Raw genomic sequence first — 18163 nt, forward strand, 5'->3', positions numbered from 1 at the left:
TTGGATAGCTCCTCTTCCTCCTCCTTCAGCTCCCAGTCCAGAAGTCACTTCCTCAGGGAATGTCGTAGACCAGGCCCTGTCCCCTATCACAATTAAAAAAAAATGCCCTTTTCCCCCATTTTGCTTTGATTAACATCTCCCCCTGTGCTCCAACCCCATGTGCTTCTTGTGAACAGGGACAAGATGACTCTATTCACCACCATCCCCAGGACCTGGTAAAGCACCATGCCTGTTAAACAAAGGAATTAACTAATGGGCTTGCCTGGGCCCACAGTGTCCCAGGAAGGCTAAGAGGATGTCCCCCCAGCAGCGATTGCAGCAGAGACAGATCTGACCTCTGCCACCAGGAGAGAGGAACAGGCCCTACCAGCCTCAGCTTCCTGGACCAGTTGATAAGAGAAATCAAACCCAGAGAACTGCCAAGGGGCAGGTACCAATGGAATATCCTCTCAGCCCCAGACCCCTCACCTCAGCTGGTACCTGCCTGGAGCACTTGGGCTACAGCCTCAGTGAAGGTTCTTTCTCCAACAGCAGCAGCAGCAGTAGTAGTAGTAGCAGCAACAGCAGCAGCAATAATAGTAATAATAGTAATGACGAATATTCCCGGAGTGCTTACTGGGTCCCCAGCCCTGGGCTAAGCATCTTCCATGAATTCTCTCTCAGAACGCTCACAGTGGCCTTAGAAGATAAATGCCATGTTTGTCCCCATTTTGCAAATGAGGAGACAAGCTCGGAAAGGTTGATGTGTGCAAAGTCGCCCACCACATGAGGGGACAATGAGATCGTGAAGCCAGGTGGCCAGAGCCCAGACCAGATGTCTTAACCCCAAAGCTTTTCTGCCTCTGGGGCCTGCCTCTCTAATGTGATAGTTTGGGCCAGGTGCAGCCTGCTAAGTGGGCCTACCTGAATTCACACATGCTGAATTCTCAGGGACCAGAAGCCCACCTCCACCCGCATTGCTCAATTGGGCACTCCTTCATTTATTATGTTGACAGATACTTACTGAATACCTACTATGTGCCAGATACTCTACTGTATTGTCCTTAGTGGACAAATTAATGCAACAAAACTAGACCCAGTCCCTGCTCTCGCAGAGTATATTCTAGTGGAAAATAATCAAACAAATGTGTCCAGTTACAAACGGATACATGCAAAGAAGGAAAACTAAAGCTGGCTCTGAGGGAGAACAGGGAAGGCATAATTTAGACTGGGGGACCAGGGAAGTCCTTTCAGACGTGACGTTTATACACTAACACAACCCATCAATCAGCCAATTGATTAATGCAGGCTAGAGAGGCAGTCAGGGTTCCACTTGCTGTGACTTCTGGAGTAAATAGGTTTCCCCTTGGTTTTCCACCCCCATTCAAGGAAAAAAAATAGGGCTGCAACCCACGGCCATTTTGCCGTTTGCTAAGGGAAGAGTCCCTAAGATTCCAGATTCCTGTGACCTCAGAGTAAAGGGTGAGGGAAAGTATAATCTGACTTGGTTTTTTGTTTCTCTTGGATAAAACAGGAAGGGCAGGGTTCCCCCACGCCCTGATCAGTGATTGAGCCGCCAGCCCCGGGCCTCCCTCCCCGCACTCAGAAATGTGGTGCTCTGTCGCCACCTGGTGGACATAATAGACGATGCCGCAGCGGCCCAGCCTCCCGCGTCTGGGGTAGGATCCAGAAAGCGGCTTCCTTCAGGCAGAGTCTAATACGGAGGCAATAGGTTTGGGTGACTTCCTGACAGGGGGCGGGGGGGGGGTGGGGGTGGGAGAAAGAGTGAAGGGTGGATGGGGAACGGCTGCTTGAAAGTCAACTGACTGGAGAACGACAATGGCCCCATTGTGACAAGGGCCTTGACCTTGATTTCCTGCCACTCTCATCTCCGGAGTGGCATCACCCGGGTCTGATTGGACGGGAGTCCGCTCCGTGACAGTGGGCGGGCTCCGGGGCTGGACACTTGGCCAGCTCCGGGACGCCCGGCTGGCCCAATCCCCCAGGAGACCCAGGGAAGACGGATGGGGCAAGGGGCCGACGCCTCTGAGAAGTCGTTTCCTCCTTCCTCTCTACCATCCAAGTGTGGGGGCAGGCCGGGCGCGGGGGCTCACGCCTGTAATCCCAGCACTTTGGGAGGCCGAGGCGGGCGAATCACTTGAGGCCAGGAGTTGGAGACAGGACTGGCCAACATGGTGAAACCTCGTCTCTACTAAAAATACAAAAAAAAAAAACAACAAAATTAGCCGGGCATGGTGGCGCGTGCCTGTAATCCCAGCTACTTGGGAGGCTGAGGCAAGAGAATCGCTTGAACCCAGGCGGCAGAGGTTGCAGTGAGCCTAGATCGCGCCACTGCACTCCAGCCTGGGCGACAGAGCAAGACTCCGTCTCAAAAAAAAAAAAAAAAAAAAAAACCCGGGTGTGGTGGCGCATGCCTGTAATCCCAGCTACTTGGGAGGCTGAGGCAGGAGAATCGCTTGAACCCGGGAGGTGGAGGCTGCAGGGAGCTGGGATAGCGCCGCTACACTCCAGCTTGGGCGACAGAGTGAGACTCCGTCTCAAAAAAAAAAAAAGCCAGGCGCGGTGGCTCACGCCTGTAATCCCAGCACTTTGGGAGGCCGAGGCGGGCGGATCACGAGGTCAGGAGATCAAGATCATCCTGGCTAACACGGTGAAACCCTGTCTCTACTAAAAATACAAAAAATTAGCCAGGCGTGGTGGCGGGCGCCTGTAGTCCCAGCTACTCGGGAGGCTGAGGCAGGAGAATGGCGTGAACCCAGGAGGTGGAGCTTTCAGTGAGCCTATATCGCGCCACTGCACTCCAGCCTGGGCAACACTGCAAGACTCCGTCTCAAAAAAAAAAAAAAATGAGGCAGGCACGGGTCTCCCTTTGAAAGGCTGTGCAGCCTCGTGGTCAAGGCCTGGGATGTGCAGTGTGTGAGGTGTGGCCCCAAATTAGTTCTGGGATCCTTGGACACAGTCTTCAGCATCACCCACTTTTTAAAAGAAATGTCACAGGCATGGTTACACATGCCCACTGTAAAAAAAATCGTGCAATACAATGAAAAGCTGAATCTCCCCCCTTGACCACACTCACCCTTCCTCAGGTACCTACTGTTGTTAGTTTGTGTTGTTGTGTAGTTAGTGTCAATGTGTACACTGACCTCATTCAATTGTATTTATATTCGAGTGTGTACATATGAAAATGTGTAAGCTCACGCCTATAATCCCAGCACTTTGGGAGGCTGAGGCCGGCAGATCACCTGAGGTCAGGAGTTCAAGACCAGCCTGACCAACATGGAGAAACCCCCCATCTCTACTAAAAATACAATATTAGCCGGGCGTGGTGGCGCATGCCTGTAATCCCAGCTACTCAGGAGGCTGAGGCAGGAGAATCACTTGAACCCGGGAGGCGGAGGTTATGGAGAGCTGAGATTGCGCCATTGCACTCCAGCCTGGGCAACAAGAGTGCAACTCTGTCTCAAAAAAAGGAAAAGAAAATGTATAATTTGGTATTACTTTGTGGGCCTCAGTTTTCTAATCTGAAAATTGGGATGACAAAGATAGTAAACTGTAGAGTTCCTGAGAAGGCTGCCTGAGATAATTAGTGTGCTGTGTTTAGCACTGCACTTGGCACACAGTGTCTGCTATTATTGTTGTCATCATTACCATCTTTATTGTCATTATCACTGGGCCCCAGACCTAATTCTGACATCTGAATAGACATCCTTCACAACCTCTACTCCCCCTTCTCCCTCCTTCCTCCTAACAGACTGATAAAAACCTGTGTTCCCTAATGCCTTTGTTTTTTGAAGAAGCTATAAAGAGCATCTGGTGTTTTCTGCATGTTCTCCCTCTTCCCTCCAGGTCCCTCACTCCATCCCCTTCTTTTCCCTCCCATATTTGACCTAGATGCAACCACTCACCCCACTGCAGAGACAGAGAACCTTCCCATTCTCAGCCAGAGAAAGACATCCGTGGCCTGAATGGTGCTGCTGGACCCACAGTGACTCTACATAAAGGCTGTCCCTAGGTAGGGGTAGAGCTAGTGGCTGAAGGGGAGGAGGAGGACTCTGAAAGACGCCTCCTGTGGAGCAGGTAAGCATCAGAGCACCCTAGGGTGCAGCCAAGGGCAAGTCATCCCACCTTTCTGAGCCTCAGCTTCCTCACCTCTACAATGGGGCTACTAAAAATAGCTACTGCATTCAATTGCTATAAGGATGGCATAGTGCCTGAAAAGGGACCTGGCATTGAGAAAGCCCCTAATAAATAATAGTTATTATTATATTGTAAAACAAAGTGTCATGTTTATTTAGCATTTTAAGTTTGCAAAGGAAATTACCAACATCTTTCTTTTTTCAAAAAGAAACAAAAGGAACTAGTCTTTCCATCATGGGGAAGAAAGTTTGGTTTTGATTTATAAGTCTCAGAAGAAAGGTAGATGACTTTACCTGGGCCTCTGTGGAAGCATCCAGATGCCACTTCCTGGAGCTGTTGCTGGTCCCTCTGTATTGCCTGTGTTTTGCCATATTTTAAAATTATGTATATACATAGGCATATATTTGCTGAACAGTTTGCAGATAAGTTGTAGACACTTTGACACTTTACCTCTAAAACTTTAACATATACCACCTAAGAATGTATGGACATGTGATAAGCATATATTATCACACCTAAGAAAGTTGACAATAATTCCCAAATGTCATCTAATGCTCATCCATTTGCAAACTATCCCAGTTAAAAAAAAAGCCTTTTATAGTTTTTTTATCCATTAGTTGTATTTCTAAACTTTTGATTTTGAAATAATTATAGATTCATACGAAGTTGCAAAAATAATAGTCTCCTGTACCCTTCTTCCAGTGTCCCCCAGTGGTGACATCTTATTACTTAAAAGTAATTTTAGTTTTTGCCATTGAAGGTAGTGGTAAAAACCGCAATTACTTTTGCACCAACCTACTATCAACTAGGCTACAGACATTATTTCGTTTTCACCTGCATTCATTTACGTGTGTGTGTGTGTGTGTATCTGCGCTCTTTTATCCCATGTGTAGATTCATGTAACTACCACCACAACCAAGACAGATAGCTGTTACATCACCACAGAATAACTCACTAGTGACACTTCTTTGCATTCACATCCACTCCCACTTCATTCCTCCTTGTCTCTCTTTCTATCCCCTGGCAACCATGAATGTGTTCTCCATCTCTGTCGTTTTGTCATTTTGAGATCGTTATATACAGGAAATCACATAGTTATCTAACATTTTTTCTTTTTTCTTTTCTTTTTTTTTTTTTTTTTTTGAGACGGAGTCTTGCTCTGTCTCCAGGCTGGAGTGCAGTGGTGCAATCTTGGCTCACTGCAACCCCCGCCTCCCGGGTTCAAGCAGTTCTCCTGCCTCAGCCTCCCAAGTAGCTGGGATTACAGGTGCGCACCACCACGCCCAGCTATTTTTTGTATTTGTAGTAGAGATGGGGTTTCACTATGTTTGCCAGGATGGTCTCAATCTCTTGACCTTGTGATCTGCCTGCCTTGGTCTGTATCTAACATTTTTATATTGAATTTTTCCACCAAGAATAACACCCTCAAGGTCCCTTGAAGTTGTTGCACACATTACCAATAGTTCATTCCTTTTTATATGGCTGTACCACAGTTTATACAGTTTATACATTTACCAGTTGAAACACATTTGAATTGTTTCCAGTTGTTGGACAATTATAAAGTCACTATAAACATTTGTGTACAGGTTTTTGTGTGAACAGAAGTATCATTTCACTGTGGGAAAATACCTACAAGTGGGATTGCTGGGTTGTATGGTAAGGGCATATTTATGAGAAATAGCCAAACTCTTGCAAACTGACTGTACAAATTTTGCATTCCCACCAGCAGTGTGAAAGCTGCAGTTTCTCTGGATCCCTGCCAGCACTGGATATTACCGCTTCTTTTGTTTTTGTGTTTAGGATTTTAGCCCTGCCCCACTATAGGTGTGTAATGGTACCCCACATAATTTTTTCTTTTTTTTTTTTTTGGCAGCGTTTCACTCTGTCGCACAGGCTGGAGTGCAGTGGCGCAATCTTGGCTCACTGCAACCTCCACCTCCTGGGTTCAAGCAATTTTCCTGCCTCAGCCTCTTAAATAGCTGGGACTACAGGTGTGTGCCACCATGCCTGGCTAATTTTTGTATTTTTAGTAGACTGGGTTTTACCATGTTGGCCAGGCCGGTCTCACCCACATGACTTTTAAAACATAAATAAGACCAAGTCATAACCCTCTTTTTTTTTTTTTTTTTTTTGAGACAGGGTTTTGCTCTGTTGCCCAGGCTGGAGTGCAGTGGTGTGATCATAGCTCACTGCAGCCTCAACCTCCTGGGCTCAAGTAATCCTCCCACCTCAGCCTCTCAGCCTCACAAGTAGCTGGGACTACAGGTGCACACTGCCACACCCAGCTAATTTTGGGGTTTTGGGGTTGTTGTATTTTTTTAGAGATGGGGTTTCACCATGCTGCCCAGGTGTGTCTCAATCTCCTGAGCTCAAGCAATTTGCCCACCTCAGCCTCCCAAAGTGCTGGGACTACAGGCATGAGCCACTGTGCCCGGCCTATAACCTTTCTTAAATACTTCGAGTGGCTTCCCATCACACTCAGAATAAAATTCAAACTCAAAGGGCCTGCCTGGCTGCCTCTCCTGATCTCTTATGCCTCTTCCCCTCACTCTGCTCCAGCCACAGTGACTTCCTTGTTTCTCTAATGCCCTAAGCTTGTTCCTCCCTCAAGTCTTTCACCTGCGGTTCCCTCCACCTGGAATGTTCTTGCCCTGGGTATACACATGGCTCAGTTCCTCATTTGGTTCTTTCTAATGTCAGCTCCTCAGAGGCCTTCCCTGGTGGTCAAAATGAGCCCCATCCCTGTGCTCACCCTCGGTTCCCTTATCCTGTTTTATTTTCTTCATAGCACTTATTTCTCCTTGATATAATATTATATCAATTGTTGACTTGCGTCCTGTCTATCTCCCTATAAGGACAGGGCTTGGCTTTTTGATGGCTATCTCCAGTGCTTAACACAGTGCTTGGCATATAGAAGGCAATAATATTTGTGGAATGAATGTGTATGGGAAACCTCTTGTAACCCTCCTGTCATCCTTTTGGCCCACGTTTTACTCAGCCATCACTGTGGCAACCAGCTTGGAGCAGGTAAACGCACCGAGGCTCAGCTGCTCCACACGGCTCTGCTCTTGCCTTCTGCTGGGGCTTCTCCCTGGACTCCAGTACTGCAAACTGGATGTCTGAGGATGTTAACCCCTTGGGAGTAACCCTGGGCCCTTGGCGGCTGGGGTTGGTGGCTATGTGCTTTCTTCTCTGACACTCAGTGGACAACTAGGAGGTGCACTCTACACTGCTCCTCATCACATCCCAGCTGGGTCAAGCCCCAGCTGCCCACAGTGGTGACCAGCTCTATAACACACCATGGCACTGGCTTTCCCTTGTTCCTACTTCATTCTCCCCAGTCCCCTATTCCTGCTCCCTGGGATCATGTCCTGAATTAACTTGCAAGCATGCTCCTTCTCTGCTTTCTCTACCTGTAAGAAGGTAGCAGGGATAGAGAAGAGCCCAGGTTACATTAGAACAATATATGAAACTTATAGACTAGTAGGAGAGACCAATACAACAAAATTTAAATAACTACAGGTAAAGAGATGGACTTTTCAACAGATGGTGTTGGAATAACTGAATATCCATATGGAATGCAATGCATTTCAATCCTTACTTCATACCATACTCAAAATAAATCAAAGAACTATTAAAAAAAAAACTATAAAACTTCTGGAAGAAAGAAATTCTGCCAGGCGCGGTGGCTCACGCCTGTAATCCCAGCACTTTGGGAGGCCGAGGTGGGTGGATCACGAGGTCAGCAGTTCGAGACCAGCCTGACCAACATGGTGAAACCCCGTCTCTACTAAAAATACAAAAACAATTAGCTGGGCATGGTGGCAGACACCTGTAATCCCAGTGACTTGGGAGGCTAAGGCAGGAGAATTGCTTGAAACCGGAAGGCAGAGGTTGCAGTGAGCCGAGATTGTGCCACTGCACTCTAGCCTGGGCAATAAGAGCAAAACTCCATCTCAAAAAAAAAAAAAAAGAAAGAAAGAAGAAATTCTTCATGACGGTGGGGTAGGCAGAGATCATAGAAAGAACTTACTATAAAAGGAGGAAAAAGACAGCATTAAAAAGATAAATAGGTAAGTCATACACTAGGAGAAGGTTTTGTAATACATATTTTTGACAAAAGATTTCTATCTGGAACATATAAAGAAATCTTATAACTCAATAATAAGACCCCAACCAAAATAAAATATGGGAAAAAAAAATTTAACAAATACCTCAAAAAGAAGATATACAAACATCCAATAAACACACATGAAAAGTTGTTCAACATTATTAGCCATTAGGGAAATGTAAATTAAAATCACAATGAGATAACATCACACACTCACTAGAATGGCTAAACTTTAAGAGAATCGGTAATAACGTGTTGGTGACGATGTGGAACAACTGGAACTCTTACATATTGCTGGCAGGAGTGTGAACTGGAACAGTCACTTGGAAAAAAGTTTGGTGGTGTCTTATAAAGTTAAACATATACTTACCAATGCCCAGCAATCTCCATTATAGGTATGGTTGGGATGTGATTTGTCTGTGTCAAAACTCATGTTGAAGTTTGCTTGCCAGTTCTGTCCACTGGGGAGGTAAGGCCTAGTGGGAGGTGCTTGGATCATAGGGGTGAATCCCTTATGAATAGGTTGGTGCTGTTGTCCTAGTAGAGTGTTTTCTTGTTGTTGTTGTTGTTGTTGTTCTCAAGAGACTGGATCAATTCTCAAGGAATGTATTAGTTCCTGAGCAAGGGGTTGTAATAAAGCGAAGTTTCTCCTCCTGTTTGATCTCTCTTTGCATACGTCTGCTTCCCCTTTAACCTTTTCTGCCATGTTTTGACCCAGCACAAAAGCCCTCACCAGAAGCCGAGTGGATGCCACTGCCACTTGAACTTCCCAGTCTGCAGAACTGTGAGCTACACCTTTTTATAAATGACCCATCTCAAGTATTCTGTTACAACACCACCAAATGGACTAAGACAAGTATTTATCCAAAGGAAATAAAAATGTATGTCTGCACAAAGATTAGTACATGAAAAATGTCAGAGCAGCTGTATTCATAATAGCCCAAAACTGGAAATATCCCAAGTATCCATCAACAGGTGAACAGATAAATTGTGGTATATTCATACAATGGCTTACTACTCAGTAATAAAAAGGAACAAAGTAGTGATAAGTGCTACAACATGAATACAACTCGAAAACTTTATACAGAAAGATGCCAGATAGAAGCATACATAGCATATTATTACATTTAAATGAAGTTCTAGAGCAAACAAAACTATTTTGATTGGCTGGCCTTGAAAAGGTGACATTTGAGCAAGATCTGGATGTCAAGAGGGAGCCAGCTATGGCAAGATCGATGGGGAGCATTCCAGGCAAACAGCACTACAGGAACAGGATCAGGAAAGCGCTTGTTGAGCTTGGGAACAGTCAGCAGGCCACAGTGACTGCGTGAAGTAGTTGGGGCAGAGAATGATGGGGGACAGGGTGGAGAGGTGTATGGGAGCCAGATCATGCCAAGCCTTATCAGCCCTGATAAAGTTGTGGAATTTGATATGAATAAAATGCAAATCCCTCATAGTTTCGTGGGGCGGAAACACATAAGCAAATAAAGGCAATTCAGGGTCATGGGTGATATATTTGGGGAGTGTACAGGGAAAGAGGAGTAGTAGGTAGTAGGGACATCTGAGAAGGCTTCCCAGAGAAGGTGACATTTCGGCTGAGACTGGAAGAGTAGTAGAAGAGGGGAAAGGTCATTCTGGTGGAGGGTACTGTGCCTACAGAAGCTCAGAGACATGTAGCCTCAGGGAACATTCAGAGACCTCAGCATAATATAAGCCTAGTTGGAGTGTTCCCAACTAGGAGAGGGAGTGGCAGGAGATCTGAGGCTGAAGAGAGTGGCTTTGAATGTTTTGTCAGACTTGATCCTGCAGGGAATGGGAAACCCCTGCAGAATTTATAGTCAGGAAGTATCAGGGCCAGGTTGACACTTCAGATCAAGATCTCCAGATTGGCAGGCAGAGAGCAAGGCCACTGGTTCTAGTGTGAGATAATGGGGGACTGGGCCTGGGACTGAGCAGGGGTGGGCAGGGCAGGGAGTAGAGCCAAACTCTGCTAAGCAGTGACTAGGACTCTCCCGATTGAGGCAAAGCTCTCCAGAGCTTGAGGCCCCAGAGGGCCATAAATACTTTCATGTGCATCTGTTCTCTTGGAGGGCTTGTCACACCTGAAGGCTCCTAGGCCCTGGCTCCCAGGGATTCAGAAGTGATAGGTCTAGGATGAAGCCCAGGAATCTGCATACATAAAAAGTGACACTCTCCACTCTGATGCGGGTGGACTCCATACCTTCCAGGCTGGGGAGGGGAGGGGGCAGGACAAGCACACTCTCATCTGGACTGTGGCTGAAGCAGCTCAGAGAATCGAAGGTAGCATCTAAAATAAGGACCTGGATGCACTGGGAACAAAGGTAGTGTGTGTCTCCACTGCTGCAGCTAAAGAATTGCAGTAGAGTGGCCCTGGTCATCATGCAGAAAAATGACTCTTGATCACCAGTCCAAGGAGCCACAGAAATAAGAGATGGGGCCATGATCGGAACATAGATCTGTCTTTTAACCTGTACCTTCTCCTAGGGTGCAGACAGGGAGGCAGGAAGGGGATTACTGGAGGCTGCAGTAAACTAGAGAACAAGCTCTGTGCAAAGGAAGCCTCTCTTACCATTCAGCATCTCAATGAATTAACCCTCACAACAGCTCTATGTGGTTGGTCCTATTATTATTCCCATTTCTTAGATGGGGAAACTGAGACTCAAAAAGGTGGAGTAAGTAGTGCTGGGTCCCAAGGTGAGGACATAGGGGAACCATGGCTGGAACACAGTCCTCTGGACACTCCGAATCATAGCATTGCCCTGTGTCCCCTTCAGTGGGAAAAGTCACTTCATCTCTTAATCTTAAATGATCTTCTAAGCAAGAGGAGGGGAGAGGAGGAGTATAAGCTTTCTTTGTCCCATCTTTTTCAGAAGGTATCTAAGTCCTTCCTGTGTGTGTCTTCCAAAGATACAGTACCAGGACCTAGAGAGGCTGAGATTTAGAGCCTCATGGTGCAAACTCAATTGTAGGGTCCTAGCCAGGACTACTTGCCTGTATCTTCTAAGAATCTCACAACAGTGCCACATGCCTCAGCTTTATCCAAGCAACAGAAGGAGGTGGTGGAGGTGGTGGTGGCAGCAGCAGCAGCAGCAGCAGCAGTGGCAGCAAATCTGTCCCCAGTGCACTACAGTACTGTTTTGCTATGATGAAATACACATGGCATATGGCTACAAAGTTACTATCTTGAGAGTGGATAGAAATGGGATTTTTCATGTGCCAGATTTCACTTCCCTTTCTGAAACAATTCTTGTAGTAAACAGAGGTTTTCTGATCTTGCTAAGATCAAGAGGATGGGAATTCCTTTACACTTTTAAAGTAAGACCACTGTCTTGTAGAGTTTCAGTCTGTTGATGGTGCAAATGTTTTTTAAACATGGACGCTATTCTGTGTTCCTCCCTCTTTCCTTCCAAAGGCTACGACACAAAGAAATGCTGCTAACACCAGATGACCAACTCCTTTCCAGTTACGGACCATCCCGGTGATGAGACCTCCATATGTTGTCTGATGGCCGCAGTTCCTTGGCAAGTGGGTGGGGAAAAGGAAAGTTGTGTTGAGTGTGGGCGGCCACAGGGTGGAGGAGGTCAGGAAGGACCAGAAAGCACATAGAATGTGACTTTAAGGAGGAGAATTATTTTGAACCATGTCTTGTGTGCTGACAGCATAATGATCATTATTAGGGCCTCAGATGTAACATAAAGCCCACCCTGAAGTTAAATTTTCCTTCTCAGAGAAGCGTGGCCTGTCAGCCCAGCATCAGATGGTTCCATGCCGACCTCCTCCATGGCTAGGGGTTGGAGCGCCCCAGCTGCTGCCTCCCTGGTAGCTTTCATTAAAGGACTTTGCTTTTTTGGTAAATAAGGGCCCCATTTTTCTACCTTAGTCTTTGAAAATCAACCTGAGAAACACTTTGTGTAAGTACCACAGATGTATTTGCAGTTTTCTACACACATTTAGTTTCTGGGGTTTTTCGTTGTTTTTTGTTTGTTTGTTTTTTGAGATAGAGTTGCCCAGGCTGGAGTGCAGTGGCATGATCTTGGCTCACTGCAGCCTCCACCTCCCAGATTCAAGTGATTCTCCTGCCTCAGCCTCCCGAGTAGCTGGCATTACAGTTGTGTACCACCACGTCCAGCTAATTTTTTGTATTTTCAGTAGAGATGGTGTTTCACCATGTTGGCCAGGCTGGTCTTGAACTCCTGACCTCAAATGATCAACTGCCTTGGACTCCCAAAGTGCTGGGATTACAGGCATGAGCCACTGTGCCCGGCTGGCCAACTAGTTTCAAGGTTGCTATCTGGAATCCTACCTCCCCAGGCACCCTCCTGGTCACAGCATGACCTCTAACAGAGGGGCAGATCTGTAGCCTTAGTTGTACCCAGACAAATTTGGTTTGGCTTTCATGGTATTTTGAAATTGGTTTTCATGTCAAAATCCTGTTTGCTGGCTTCTCTTGAAAAATCAGAAAACTTGGCCACATTGAGTTATATTCCTGAATGTCAAGTGGCTGGATCTGAATGAGTAGTGCTCCCTTTGCACAGAGCATGTTATCTCATATGCCTCAGTCCCTACCACTTCCCACCATCCCCCGCATCCACACCCCAAGAGAAAATATGAGCTAAAAGGCAGATATAGATATAGGTGTTCCGGTCTTGACCCTACCACTCATTTCCTGTGGCTCCTTGAACAGGTGTCTACATCTCTTAGGAAGAAGAGAATAATGAGATGATGTATGCAGAGCACTGGCAGAAAGCCTAGCATAGAGGAATCTGAGGATTCGCCATGCATGCTTCCTGGTATATAGTACTAGTTCTTGTCAATGGCACAGAGACTTGAAGACTGTATATAAATGGACACACCTACTAGAATGTAAGCTTCATATACACAAGGACTTTAAAAAATCTGTTTTGCTTATTTCTACATCCCCAGGGCCTAGTGCAGTCCCTGGCACATGGTAGGCCATAGGCCCTCAGTAAATGTGTTGAATGAATATGTGGATTTAATATTTCCCTGACTTCTTATTTTCTTATGTCATGTGCTAAGTCATCGGTCCATTTTAAAAATATAAATGCAAATAGACTTATAAGCTGATTATTTCTAATTTATATGTGTTGAATTTATTTTCTTAATTACTGAAAAGATTAAAAAGCAGAAGGATGCTTCATAGTTGACGGAACTTCATTGCCATAGTCATTTGACTCACAGCCTGGGAGAAAAACGTATTCTTCTTCTAGGTTGATTTTCTAAGATCACTATCAGAAGGCCAGGCTACTTCAGGAATCAAGTCAAAATTAAAAACTCATGCATTTATGTGATACCTCTTGAGAACGCAAGTTGCTGTACAAACACATTTAAAGCATTAAGTGCTCCCTGATGCCCTTTCCTCAGAAGTAGTACTTCCAGAAAGGAGAGTGCATTTAGGTAAAACCAATGGCAGGTTCTATGCGATGATGTCAACATGGCTCAACCTCTGAGTGTCAGAATTTGCTTCTCATTAGATACAACTTTTCTGGAAATACAAGAGAAGGTAAGTTGATTTCCAAGTGAATTCAAGCCTATGAATTCACAGGTTCATAGCTGTATTACATTACAGAACCTTTCAATAGGAGGAGCTTTCAGGAAGCTTGTGGTTTCAGTATTGGTGGCCTGTAGGGGTCAGTTGTGTTTTTTGTTTGCTCAGCATCCATTCCTCCTACTTCTGGTAACTAAACTTGAATTTTCCTTGGGAAGCCATTCTTCCACACTTTCAACTGTGGGATTTGGGGGAGGCTGTGTTCACCCCCAGCTCCAGAAGAGAACATGGAACCAGCCAATGTGTTACATGCCCTGGCTACGGCCACACATTCAGGAGAAAAGCAAGTTACCCAACTAAGCTCCTGACAGGGCGCGATAACTCATGCCTGTAATCCCACCACTTTGGGAGGCCGAGACAGGTGGATCACTTGAGGTCGGGAGTTCAAGTCTAGCCTGGCTAACATGGTGAAACCCTGTCTTTAATAAAAATACAAAATTAGCTGGGCGTAGTGGGGTATACCTGTAATCCCAGCTACTCGGGAGGCTGAGGCAGGAGAATTGCTTGAACCCAGGAGGCAGAGGTTGCAGTGAGCCACTATCATGCCACTGCACTCCAGCCTTGGTTACAGAACGAGACTCTGCCTCATATAAATAAACAAACAAACAAATAAATAAATAAATAAAAAACTTAAAAAATAAAAACTAAGCTCCATTCTAGAGCTTTTCTTAGTATTATTAGGAAAGAGAAAGCCTTTTGTCTGCTGAGACTTTTCACTGTGAGAATGAAATTCTGACACCATCAGAGGGATTATCTGAGAATGAAGACATGCAAAGAAAAGAGCTGAGAAAGAGAGAAAGGGGAGAATCCTGGTGACAGTGTTTGAATGCCTGGATCTAGCTATACCTGAAAATCAGACTCATCCCTGGATTTTTGGCTTCATGAGCCAATACATTATCTCTCCCTCTTTAAGCTGATTTGAATAGTGCTTCAGCACTCGCAGTGGAGAAATTCCTGACAAGCAAATTGGAATTTGAAAACATAGATCAGAAAAAGGGCCAGAAGGGGTGGGTGCAGTGGCTCATGCTTGTAATCCCAGCACTTTGAGAGGCTGAGGTGGGTAGATCACTTGAGCCCAGAGTTCAAGACCAGCCTGGGCAACATGGTGAAACCTGTCTCTACAAAAAAAACAAAACAAAACACACACACACACACACACACACACAAATTAGCTGGGTGAGGTGGTGTGCACCTGTAGTCCCAGCTACTCAGGGGAGAAATTGAAATGAACCAGAGGCCAAGTCTCAGTGAACTTCTCCAGTGCTTTAAACCTCTCTATACTTGACTGAGGGAGAATTCTGATAGTATTTGCGATTGAGCCTGGGAGCTCCACAATTATATTGTTCAATTGGTGCAGACTTTCATTCAGTAGAGTGACTGAGGGCCTGTGCATGCCATGTACCAGCAAGTGGACAGGCTTTCTCATTTTCAGGAGGGGTTGCTTCTAGTCCCTGGTCAGCCCTTCTTCACCCTTTGGGGCTACACCATTGCCTTCTGACCCAGCCTGAATACTTCTGCCAAGTGATTCTTCCCAAACACTGCATTCCATTCTCATTTCCCACTTCAAGGAACTTCAGTGGTTCCCTAAGTTTTCATATTGAATCTATTCTCATCTGCTCAGTCCTTAATAAAACTAATAATAAAAACTAAGTTTAAGGCACTTACAATGGGCCAGGCATCATGCTTACATTTCATAGGTTGCTCAGTTCATCTTCAAAATGACACTATAAAGCAGATATCAATCTTACTCCTATATTTTTTGGACGAGGAAACCAATGCACAGAAAGATTAACTAACTCACTCAAAGTCACATGGTCAATATGTGGTGATGGAGTCCAAATGCAATCCTGTCCCTCTGGATCCAGACTCCATGCTCCTCCCAGAAGATTCTACTGTCTCAAAAGCTCTCCCACAGTCTGCTCCATCTCTATCTTATTTCCCACAACTCCCCAGTTTCCACGGCTCAGTTAGGCTGGTCTTACAGCTATGCCCACCATTACCTAATTTCATTGTCTTTGCTTTTTTTGTTTAATCATGCATCCATTCATTCAACAAAGCATGGCTGATCTTACACTATGCTGATAATTTCATTATTATCTTTGCTCATTCATTCATTCATCTAGCCAGTGAATATTTACTGAGCCCCTGCCCCAGCTGCTCAGATCACCGCCCTGACCCAGAATGTTCTCCTCACCTACCACCTCTCCAAATCCTATCTTTTTTTTGTTTTTGTCTTTGTTTTTTGTTTTGTTTTGTTTTTCTGTGATGGAGTCTCGCTCTGTTGCCCAGGCTGGAGTGCAGTGGCACAATCTTGGCTCATGGCAACCTCCGCCTCCTAGGTTCAGGCGATTCTTCTGCCTCAGCCTCCTGAGCAGCTGGGATTACAGGCATGCGCCATGACGCCTGGCTACTTTTTGTACTTTTAATAGAGATGGGGTTTCACCATGTTGGCTAGGCTGGTCTTGAACTCCTGACCTCAAGTGATCCACCCACCTCGGCCTCCCAAAGTGCTGGGATTACAGGCGTGAGCCACTGTGCCTGGCCAATCCTATCTTTCAAGGCTCTGCTACAGACCCTTCCTTTCATGTATCCCACCTTAGCCAATGCAGCTGGCATGGCCCCTCTTTCCATGAACGCTGCGGGCATGGAAGGACATGACATAGTTTAGCATTCAATTTCACAGCAGCCTGGCAAGGTCTCACACTGTCTTATCTTCCCATCAGAAATTGGATGCCTGACCAAGCCAGGGCACATGCTCCTTCTGTATCCATCAGTCTTGAGTGTACATTAGGCATCCAAGAAACATTCTTTCATCCAGTTGTTCAGAGAACAAATGTGGTCCAATAAAAATACAATGGTTTAAAAAATGGCCCTTTAAAAAATATTACGAATCTGGGTTCTCTTTCTTTGCCCTGGAATTCACCTAAAGTTTATGATAGTCTTGTGAGGTAGGTATTATTATCTCTATTTTACAGATAAGGCAGAGACTCAAAGAAGGTGAGTAACTTGGCCAAGTTCACAAAATGGATAAATCTCAGAACACAGGCTCCCAACGACTGCACCATGTTGCCTCCACAGTCCTTGGACAGTTCTCCCGAATGAACAAATATTGAAAATTCATTGTTACTTCTGTGACTAATGGACTTTCACAGCAAATATGCTTGGCCAGGACCTTGTACCCTGACATTTTTCTTTTATTTCCAGGAATGGAAACCCACACTGCTGTTGTGAAGACACCTGATGAAACTCCAGCAACTTCTACATCTGGCCTGCTGCTTAGTCCTGGGACCTGAGGTCAAAATCTTAGAAAAGAGCCATGTGAGATGCATTCCCTGGCCTCATCTCTGTTCTTGGATGCTGTCAGCAACACTCCTTGAGTTTTTACCCACATAATAACACTTTCCTCAGCATGGATGTGGAGGTGGGGGTGAGGAATGTTCTATTTTTCCTTCGATGGTTACGCCCTCACCCTACCAACTCAGTAAAAGGGGAGTGGTCAGGGGCTTACTGAGAATGTGTCCTAGCATCTTTTCTTCCCTAGCACAGCCTCCATATGACCCAGCTGCCATGAGAAGCTTGCCTCCCTTCTAAGGGAATTACCCCTGCCTTCCACTCCATCCTCACCTTGCCCTGCCCAGATTAGAGGCACGGAGGCATGTACCACAGGCCTGAAAAACCGTCCAGCCAAAAAGCCTGACTGCCTTGATGAGTCCTATCAGGGTGTAGTTATGGACGTGCCTGTTTCTGCTCTTCCCTCTGCATTAGTGCTCTGCAAAGGGTGGCTCTTACCCTCAGATGGTCCAAAGGTAGTTTGGGGTGTGCATGGATCACCTTCACTCTTCAGAGGCGAACAGACAATGCTGCTCTTCTCCAACAGCCTCTGAAGGACACCACCTACTGACTGGTTCTGAGATGTTTGCTGCCCCAGAGTCTCCCACCTGCTTCTTCCTCCCCCTCAGTCCTTTTTTGTAGCCTCTCAGCCTCCCTTCTCTTAATGCTCTTAGCACCCTTTCCTGGGTCTCTATTTACCCTGCCCTCCCTTTCAGCAACTCCTTCCCAAACCACTGTGTACTTCTCCTTTCTTTCCAATCCCTCCTCCCTTCCCAGCACTTTCGCCCTCCATTGAATCCCTCAAGCCTCATTCTGGCCCCACTCCTCCCCTCACCCTCTATCCCTGCCCTCCTCAGATCTGCCAAACACCTCAGGCCTGGCTGCCTCTGTCCTGTTCCTACCAATCTCCTGACCATGCCTCTGTGCTCCTTGGGACCTGGGCTCACATTTTCAATCTCTTCTCTCCTATTAGTACAGCTCTGTCTAGAGCCATGGTT

The 18163-nt window shown here is 46.0% G+C and overlaps 1 protein-coding gene across 2 annotated transcripts in view; it reads left to right on the forward strand.

The window, feature by feature from the left end:
* The window catches only part of PURA (purine rich element binding protein A), a 64960-nt gene extending 47611 nt beyond the window's left edge, over positions 1–17349 (forward strand). Inside the window, exons 1-4 of one of the 2 annotated variants that reach the window (XR_008548279.2) lie at positions 2622–4077; positions 11682–12180; positions 12954–13132; positions 17040–17349. The gene's annotated coding sequence lies outside the window, so the exon portion shown is untranslated. Of the gene's footprint in view, positions 1–2621; positions 4078–11681; positions 12181–12953; positions 13133–17039 lie in introns of those variants that run through there. The other variant, XR_010157018.1, reaches the window with a different exon arrangement.
* Positions 17350–18163: the final 814 nt, after the last annotated feature.

Source organism: Pan troglodytes, chromosome 4 (assembly GCF_028858775.2).
Source record: "Pan troglodytes isolate AG18354 chromosome 4, NHGRI_mPanTro3-v2.0_pri, whole genome shotgun sequence".
NCBI classification, from domain to species: Eukaryota; Metazoa; Chordata; class Mammalia; order Primates; family Hominidae; genus Pan; species Pan troglodytes.